We start from the raw sequence: 8,753 nt of genomic DNA, 5'->3' as shown, positions 1-8,753 counted from the left end.
GGAAGGCTCGACTCTTCACGTTTCTGGCATGGAATCAACGCAAGTCCTGTTGATAGATGGTCGATCGGATCATGGTCATCTCTCTTTCTTCTTCTAGAAGGTCGACTGCGTCCTGCCGGGCTTGTTCTGCTTCATCTTCAGAGTAGAGCTCGACTCGGGGTGCATTGTGAAGCAGGTCACTCGGCAGAACTGCTTCGGCTCCATAGACCAGAAATAACGGAGTTCGCCCAGTCCATCGATTAGGTGTAGTCCTCAATCCCCAAAGAACTGATGGAAGTTCGTCGAACCACGCGCGTGCTGCGTGTTTGAGATCACGCATTAACCGGGGTTTCAGTCCTTTGAGAATTAGGCCGTTTGCTCTTTCTGCTTGTCCATTCGACTGGGGGTGAGCGACGGAAGCATAGTCGACTCGTGTGCCTTGAGAAGCGCAAAAGGCTTTGAATTGGTCGGAATCAAAGTTTGACCCATTATCAGTGAGGATGCTATGCGGAACTCCATATCTGAATATCAACTCTCTGATGAAGCTGATAGCAGTGCCGGCATCAAGATTCTTGATAGGCTTGGCTTTGATCCACTTAGTGAACTTGTCGACTGCCACCAGTGCATGGGTGAAGCCGCTCCTGCCAGTTCTCAGTGGTCCAACCATATCTAATCCCCAAACAGCGAAGGGCCAGACGATTAGAATGGTCTTCAAGGCTGAGGCGGGCTTGTGTGACATATTGGAATAGAACTGACATCCTTCACACTTGTCGACTATCTCTTTCGCCATTTCATTTGCTCTGGGCCAGTAAAACCCCGCTCGGTATGCTTTAGCCACAATAGTCCGAGAGGACGCATGATAACCACAGGTCCCCGAGTGGATATCGTCAAGAATTATCCGACCTTCTTCTGGCGTTATACATTTCTGACTGGCTCCAGTCGCGCTTTCTCTGTACAACTGTCCCTTCATCACAGTAAAGGCCTTGGATCGATGGACGATCTGTCGAGCCTCTTCTTCATTCTCTGGGAGCTCTTTCCTTAGGATATACGCGATGTACGGCACTGTCCAGTCGGGAGTGATGACCAAAACTTCCATGATCAGGTCGACCACAGCTGGGACCTCAACTTTAGTTGGATCAGTGGCACTTTTTGGCCGCGGGGCTTCTTCGGTGAAAGGATCCTCCTGAACTGATGGTGTGTGGATGTGTTCCAAAAACACATCACTGGGAATGGCTTCTCTCTTGGAACCTATTTTTGCCAAATCATCAGCTGCTTGATTTTTCAGTCGGGGTATATGATGAAGCTCTAACCCCTCGAATTTCTTCTCTAGCTTTCTCACTTCATTGTAGTAACCAGTCATGGCTGGGCTTCTGACGTCCCACTCCTTCATCACTTGGTTAACCACCAAATCAGAGTCGCCATAGACCATGAGGTGACGGACGCCGAGTGAAATGGCCATACGCAACCCATACAAAAGTGCTTCGTATTCTGCTTCGTTATTGGAGGAATCAAAGTGAATCTGGAGCACATATCCGAGCTTATCTCCTTGGGGGGAAACCAACACTACCCCAGCACCAGATCCATTCGGCATCTTAGATCCATCAAAGAACATGGTCCAGTGCTCCGAGTGAACTTGAGTCGGCAGTTGCTGTTCGGTCCACTCGGCGATGAAATCTGCTATTGCTTGGGACTTGATGGCTTTCTTTGCCTCAAATCTGATATCTAGGGGAAGGAGTTCAATCGCCCATTTTGCCACTCGACCAGTTGCATCTCTATTGTGCAGAATCTCTGATAATGGAGCATCGCTGACGACTGTAATGGAATGGTCAGAGAAGTAATGAGCAACCTTTTTCGTGGTCATATAAATCCCATATACAAGCTTCTGATAATGAGGGTATCTTTGCTTTAATGGGGTCAACACTTCAGAAATATAATACACTGGGCGCTGAACTTTAAAGGTTTTTCCTTCTTCTTCCCGCTCGACCGTAAGTACTGTACTGACGACTTGTCCCGTGGCTACAATGTAAAGCAGCAAAGGCTCTTTGCTGATTGGGGCAGCAAGCACCGGCTGGGTGGAAAGCAGGGCTTTTAGCTCTGCAAACGCTGCATCAGCTTCAGGAGTCCACTCAAATTTGTCTGACTTCTTCATCAGTCGGTAAAGAGGCAATGCCTTTTCACCGAGACGAGAGATGAATTGACTTAAAGCGGCCAAGCAACCAGTAAGCTTCTGGACATCGTGCACATGCACAAGATGTTTCATTCGAAGTATAGTACCAACTTTTTCTGGATTGTCATCGATTCCTCGTTCGGAAATGAGAAAACCGAGTAACTTTCCGCCAGGAATTCCGAATGTGCACTTTGATGGATTAAGCTTGATATCATACCTCCTGAGGTCGGAAAATGTCTCTGCAAGATCAGTCAGCAGGTCGAAACCTTTCCGTGACTTGACCACAATATCATCCATGTATGCTTCCACATTCCGACTGATTTGAGTGAGCAAACACTTCTGAATCATCCTCATGAACGTGGCTCCGGCATTCTTAAGGCCGAATGGCATGGTGACATAACAGAAGCACCCGAATGGGGTGATGAACGTTGTTTTGATCTCATCGGGTCCATACAGACGGATCTGATGGTACCCGGAATAGGCGTCTAAGAAAGACAGGCGCTCACATCCCGCAGTCGACTCGACTATTTGGTCGATGCGGGGGAGAGGAAAATGATCTTTCGAGAAGGCCCGATTGATATGTTTAAAGTCAATGCACATGCGAAGTGACTTGTCCTTCTTGGGGACCATGACAACATTGGCGAGCCACTCGGAGTGGTAAATCTCTCGGATGAACTCTGCTGCTAAAAGCCGAGCCACCTCCTCGCCAATGGCCTTCCTTTTCTGGACGGCGGACCGTCGCATATGTTCTTTAACAGGTTTCACCTTTGAGTCGACTCGTAGACGGTGCTCAGCCAGCCCCCTGGGAACACTCGGCATGTCAGAAGGTTTCCATGCGAAGATGTCCCAGTTCTCACAGAGGAACTGGATCAGCGCTTCTTCCTATTTAGAGTCGAGCGTTGTAGAGATATGAGTCGGAGCAGCACTGGGGTCGGTCGGGTGAATGTGAATCAGTTTTGTCTCACCATACGACTGAAACGCTGATTCCGTAGCGGGCTTCTTAGCTCGCAACAAATCACTCGGGTCTGCATTTTTCTGGTGTTCCTGCCACTCTTTTGCTGCCATCTGAGCATCGTCGATCTTTGAGCCTTTCTGAAAGCACTCTTCCGCCTTCTTCCGATTGCCAGTAATAGTGATCACACCTTTGGGGCCAGGCATCTTTAATTTGAGATACACGTAACATGGTCAAGTCATAAAACGTGCATAAGCTGGCCTGCCCAAAATAGCGTGATAGGCACTCTGGAAATCCACAACTTCAAGTGTCAACTTTTCTTTGCGGTAATTTTTGGAATCACCGAAAACCACATCAAGAGCAATCTGACCGAGTGACGCAACCTTCTTCCCAGGAATGACTCCATAGAAACTCATGTTGCTGGTACTGAGTCTGGACATCGGAATGCCCATCCCTTTCAACGTCTCTGCGTAAAGTATGTTCAGGCTACTGCCACCATTCATCAAAACCTTAGTCAGTCGAGTGCCTTCGACGACTGGGTCAACCACCAGAGCTTGCCTCCCAGGGGTGGCTATGTGTGTCGGGTGATCAGACTGGTCAAATGTGATGGCAGTCTGAGACCATTTCAGATAACTTAGCGTCGCCGGAGCAACCATATTCACTTCTCGGTTGATAACTTTCAGTCGACTTTTTCTTTCAACGTCAGCAAAAATCATCAGGGTGGAATTGACCTGGGGATATCCATCATCACTATCCTCTTTATCCTCAACTTTGTCCGACTCCTTTTCCTTATCTTTGGGCTATTTCCCCTGGAATTGCTGGATCAAGAGCTGACACTGTCGAGTGGTATGTTTCGGGTAAATGAATTTACCCTATTCATCTTTCTTCGTGTGGATGTGGCACGGAAAATCCAACATGTCATTTCCTTCCTTGTCCTTCACCTTCTTAGGGTTCCAAGACCCCTTGGGCTTCCCTTTAAACTTTCCTTGAGTCACGGCCAAGGCTTCTCCAGGAGAAGCTGGCTCGGCTTTCTGCTTCTGCTTCCGACTGGAGTTCCCTCCTCTGGTTTCATGGACGACTGACTTGTGTTTGCCACTCCAGAGCCGATCCTCTTCTTCACCATTGGCATACTTGGTGTCTATCTCCATCATTCGACTCAGAGACATGTCTCCAGTTCGACCAAATTTCAGGTTCAGCTCTCTGTACTTAACGCCTTCCTTGAAGGCATAGACCGCCTGGTGATCAGACACATTCTCTACCGTGTGATGCAACGTGATCCATCTCTGGATGTAATCTCTCAAAGTCTCATTCGACTTCTGCACACAAGATTGCAGCTCTGTCAGTCCTGCTGGTCGCTTGCAAGTTCCTTCAAACGTTCTGACAAACACTCAGGAAAGATCTTCGCAAGTGTAAATGCTGTTGGGTGCTAACTGATTCAACCATGCTCTGGCCGAGCCCTCCAACATAAGAGGCAGATGTTTCATGGCCACCTCATCATTTCCGCCGCCAATCTGAACAGCCACTCGGTAGTCTTCAAGCCAAGTATCAGGCTTGGACTCACCAGTGAACTTACTGACTCCGGTCGCCAACCTGAAGTTGGGAGGAATCACCGCGACACTGATGGCTCTGCTGAAACACTCTGGTCCTGAGACGTGCACTCTGCTGCTGGTGGGTACATCTCTGTCCTGACCCTCTCGGTGAGCTCTGTTCCTGTCGACCAAACCTTGAACGACAATGGATCTCGCATCAAAGCCTGGTTCCCTGGGGTCGACTAGAATCCTTCGCCCAACACTGTGCTGGCGTCTATCATCCTGCTGTCGAGGCGCGTACGATCCACCCCTTGGGGGAGGGGTGGGCACTCAACGTCGATCATCGCGATCGATTCGGTGATCATACTGCTCACGGTTCTTGTACTGATCATGCTGGTCTCCATGCCCCTCACGCCTCGGGGGCGATCTGGGGCTATGAGCCGACTGGACTGTATTTGCAGCTACGGATCTGTTGTGAATCCTATTCCACGACTGCGATACAGCTGAATTGTGATCTCCTGTTGCCCGGAGTAAATCTCTAATCTGCAACAAGCCTCTGCCAGCCTCTGACTGGGAAGACTGAATTAACTCTGCTATACGGGCCGCAGCTGCTAAATTCTGAATCGGAGTTTGATATACCTGAGTCGGTTGTGGAAAGAGTTGACGTCAACTAGAATCTGGAACCCGTTGCCGCGCACGTTCGTCGAGTGCTCGCTGAAGGTTCTTCAGTCGAGCGCGCTCAGCCAAGTTGGCCAAGTGCGCGTCCTCTAAGGCACGAGCCTCAGGAGTTTCTCCAACGATAGGAGTATGAAGCGCATCCATGTTCCGACGGCGAAGTTCTTCCCTTTGCAATGAAGTGAGGGGCTCGGGGAGATACTCCTCATGGGCATGCGACAGATCGCCTCCGCCGTCGCCTCCGTCGGCGCCGGGAAAACCGGGAGGACCGCGTGGTCCATCGACCATCAGAACCTCCGCCGCTGGATCACTGATGTCGCACTCGGATGCAGTCTCTGCGGAGCCAGTCGACAGGTCGAACAGGCCGTAGAGAGATTCGTCGGGCTCGATTGCCGCGACTTGGGGGGTGGCCGACTGGCGAGCCACCGCATGTCTCACCCACCGCTGAAGCCTCGACCGACCGGAGTGCTTGCGCCGGCCGGAAACAAGGAGGGAGGACGACACAAAGACCGACCGATACTGGGTCGAGGGCTGCCGCAGGAGGACGCCACGGACGCACGCGCGAAAGTGCGTCGCTCTGCGGACTGGGAGCGCGTCGATGTCGAGCGGAGCCTCCTGAAGCCAAGCAGAGTCGTCGGCGATGAACGTGAGCGCGCCGAGACGGATCTCGTGGCCCTCAACCAAAACTCTGCCTGAAACCATGATGAAGGAGGTCGGAAAAAATCGCAACTTCTCCAGTAAGTCGCTAAGACACCTGCCCCACGGTGGGCGCCAACTGTCGTCGTTCTAAGTCTGACAGTAGTGTAGGGGGTACTAATGGAGAGGCAAGATCCTAGATATGGAGTAGTTGTATACGCAAGAGATTTACGAGTTCAGGCCCTTCTCGGAGGAAGTAACAGCCCTACGTCTTGGAGCCCGGAGGCGGTCGACTGGATTATATGCATATGAGTTACAGGGGTGCGAACCCTTTAAACTGAGGAGGGGGTGGCTTATATAGAGTCCGCCAGACCCCTCTGGCCCTCAGGTATGCAGGGTTTAAGATACATTAAGATTGGGCGTTACTGGTAACGCTACACATAAAGTGCTATGATGACCATAAAAGCTACTTAATGACCGACCGTTGGCGTGCAGAGTGACTTTAGATCTCCTGGCCGTCGAGTGGTTGGCTTCATGGTCGAGTGGTTGGCTTCATGGTCGAGTGTCTTTGAGTCAGTTGAGTGGAACACTTCTGAGTCGATTGACAGGTGGTTTCTTCTAGAGATGTCCTTGGGTAGGGTAGCTTGGACAGGTCCGTGACCCTACCCTACATAGCTTCATCAGGTGACGCGTCAATTTTCACTGGCGTGACCATAATTCATATGCCATCAATATTCCATTAGCGGTGGCATTCCCGTGCCATTGCACGCCAGGGATGTGTGGGCCTGGTTGCATGTCTTGCCATTACTTTTGGTGCCGTCGAAGAATGTCCACACGCGAGTATAATTTGGACAAGTTGTGGCATGGGCCAAATAGACACGCCACATTTTTTTCAGGTTTTTGTCTGGCCATTTTTTACCCTACTTAGATCATCTCTAATAGAAGATGTATATTTGGACTCAAAAACTACCTTTTACATTTCAAAAAGTCTCAACTCCAAGAGATGATGTATATTTGGTGATGTAAAACAAAGAGTAATGCTACATCAACGGACAGACTTTTACGGATTCAATGGACTGGTATTAGGTGCCATTTTCTAATTGGAGATTAGGGAGAAAGGTGGGGCCCACCCCAATGAAAATCAGGGGCGGTGAGGTTATTAGGAAGAAGGAGTCTGTAAAACCTCCGTTGTTGTATGCTCGAATAGATGATGTATATTTGAAGATGTTAAACGGCCAACAACCTTTGCGACATTTTGTTGGGCACATTGGAGGCGGTGGCTGTGGGTGTGGCCGTGTCTTCCGCCATGGCTGGTGGCGGGGCATGCGGTGATGGAGGAGGAGGCCCATGGCCGTCGGCTATTGGTGGCATCGAATTGGCTGAAGTAGCAGTAGACGCCTTCATCTTCTTCCACGCCCCGAGGAATCATCTGCGGATCGAGCTTCAGCGGCGTCAGAGCGACGTGTGTCGCGGCGCCTGAGCGTCTAGCTTCAAATGCGGCTGTGAGCGGAGCTCGAATGGCCGTCAGCGAGAGCTCTAATTGGAGCGGAGGATTGGCTGCAGCAGAGCGACATGAGAAGCACGAGTCGGGTGGCGAAAAAGTGGCGGCGGCATGGTGGCAGGTGTGCGGGGGGATTCCGGCAGTGGCAGGACGGTGGGGGGGAGCTCCAATCGAGTGGCAGGGCGGTGACAAAGCGGCCGATTGATCGACTATTTTTAGGCGGAGGGCGGCATAGCCGGCGCTGGGAGAGTGGGAAGGCTGGATCTAGTGGCAGCAGGGTGCGGTGGTGTTCGAGGGCGGGCAGCGCCGCGGTGGGTGGGCGGCCGCGAGCGGGCGGGTGGAACTGAAATGAAGTGGCGGTTGGGCGTTTGCGCGTGGCTGGTTGTTTTACATCACCAGGAAGGTTAGAGATGCAAATTTACATCTTCAGATGTTGTATTTTACATCACTTGAAGCACGTGATGTAATTTTTTTACATCTACATCATCTGTTGAAGGTGCGTTTCAGGCCTCAGAGATGTATAAGTTAGTTATTTTTGCATTACATCTTCTATTGAAAATACTCTTAGTTATGGTGGCCTATTAGAATGGTGTCAACACATGTGTCGTTTTTAATAGTACGTACCTCTTAGCGAAAAACCTAGCCTTTGTCATCCAAGAGTGCATGCAATCCAAGAGAGCCTAGGTCATTTATTTTCTCTAGCCAGTAGTCGGGCACCAACGGCAGCAGTCGGGAATGTATGAGAGCTTTCTTTATGAGGCGGCCGTTGAATCCTCTAACGCGACGACGTGGCCGTCCGGGGATAAATGGTAGTGTGGCCACCCATACATCCATTCTGACTACTTCGGTTTAGCGTAGGATAAGTATCTCAAAGATACATAGATATATGGCTATTGAATACTAGAACAAATGATTGTTATCAAGAGCATGCAAAGACGATCCTATATATACACAAATGATTGTTATATAGGATCGGTTTAGCGTAGAACAAGTGATTGTTATCTCCGCCGCGCGATCGTGGCGGAGTGAGGCCATAGCTGGCACCTCATCGACGGCGAGGGGGTGCAGATACACCATTGCGCACTGGTACATGGTACGAATTTTGACTCTATAGTGGTGTTCCAATTTCCTTGTCACGTTGTGCACACGCATGGTGGGACTGGCCATATGGCACAGCACACCTCGGGCGGCTCGCATGGCGGCGGGTGGGTGGATGGCAATAAGTTCGAGGGAGGGGGGAGTGGAGTCAACACACCAATTCGTTCGCCTCCCCACCCTTGACCACAGAGAGCGGCGGAGTTTGAGAGAGAACCT

Source organism: Triticum aestivum, chromosome 4B, assembly GCF_018294505.1.
Source record: "Triticum aestivum cultivar Chinese Spring chromosome 4B, IWGSC CS RefSeq v2.1, whole genome shotgun sequence".
Taxonomy (NCBI): Eukaryota; Viridiplantae; Streptophyta; class Magnoliopsida; order Poales; family Poaceae; genus Triticum; species Triticum aestivum.
The sequence above is the reverse complement of the archived record's forward strand: the minus strand, read 5'-3'. Positions refer to the sequence as shown.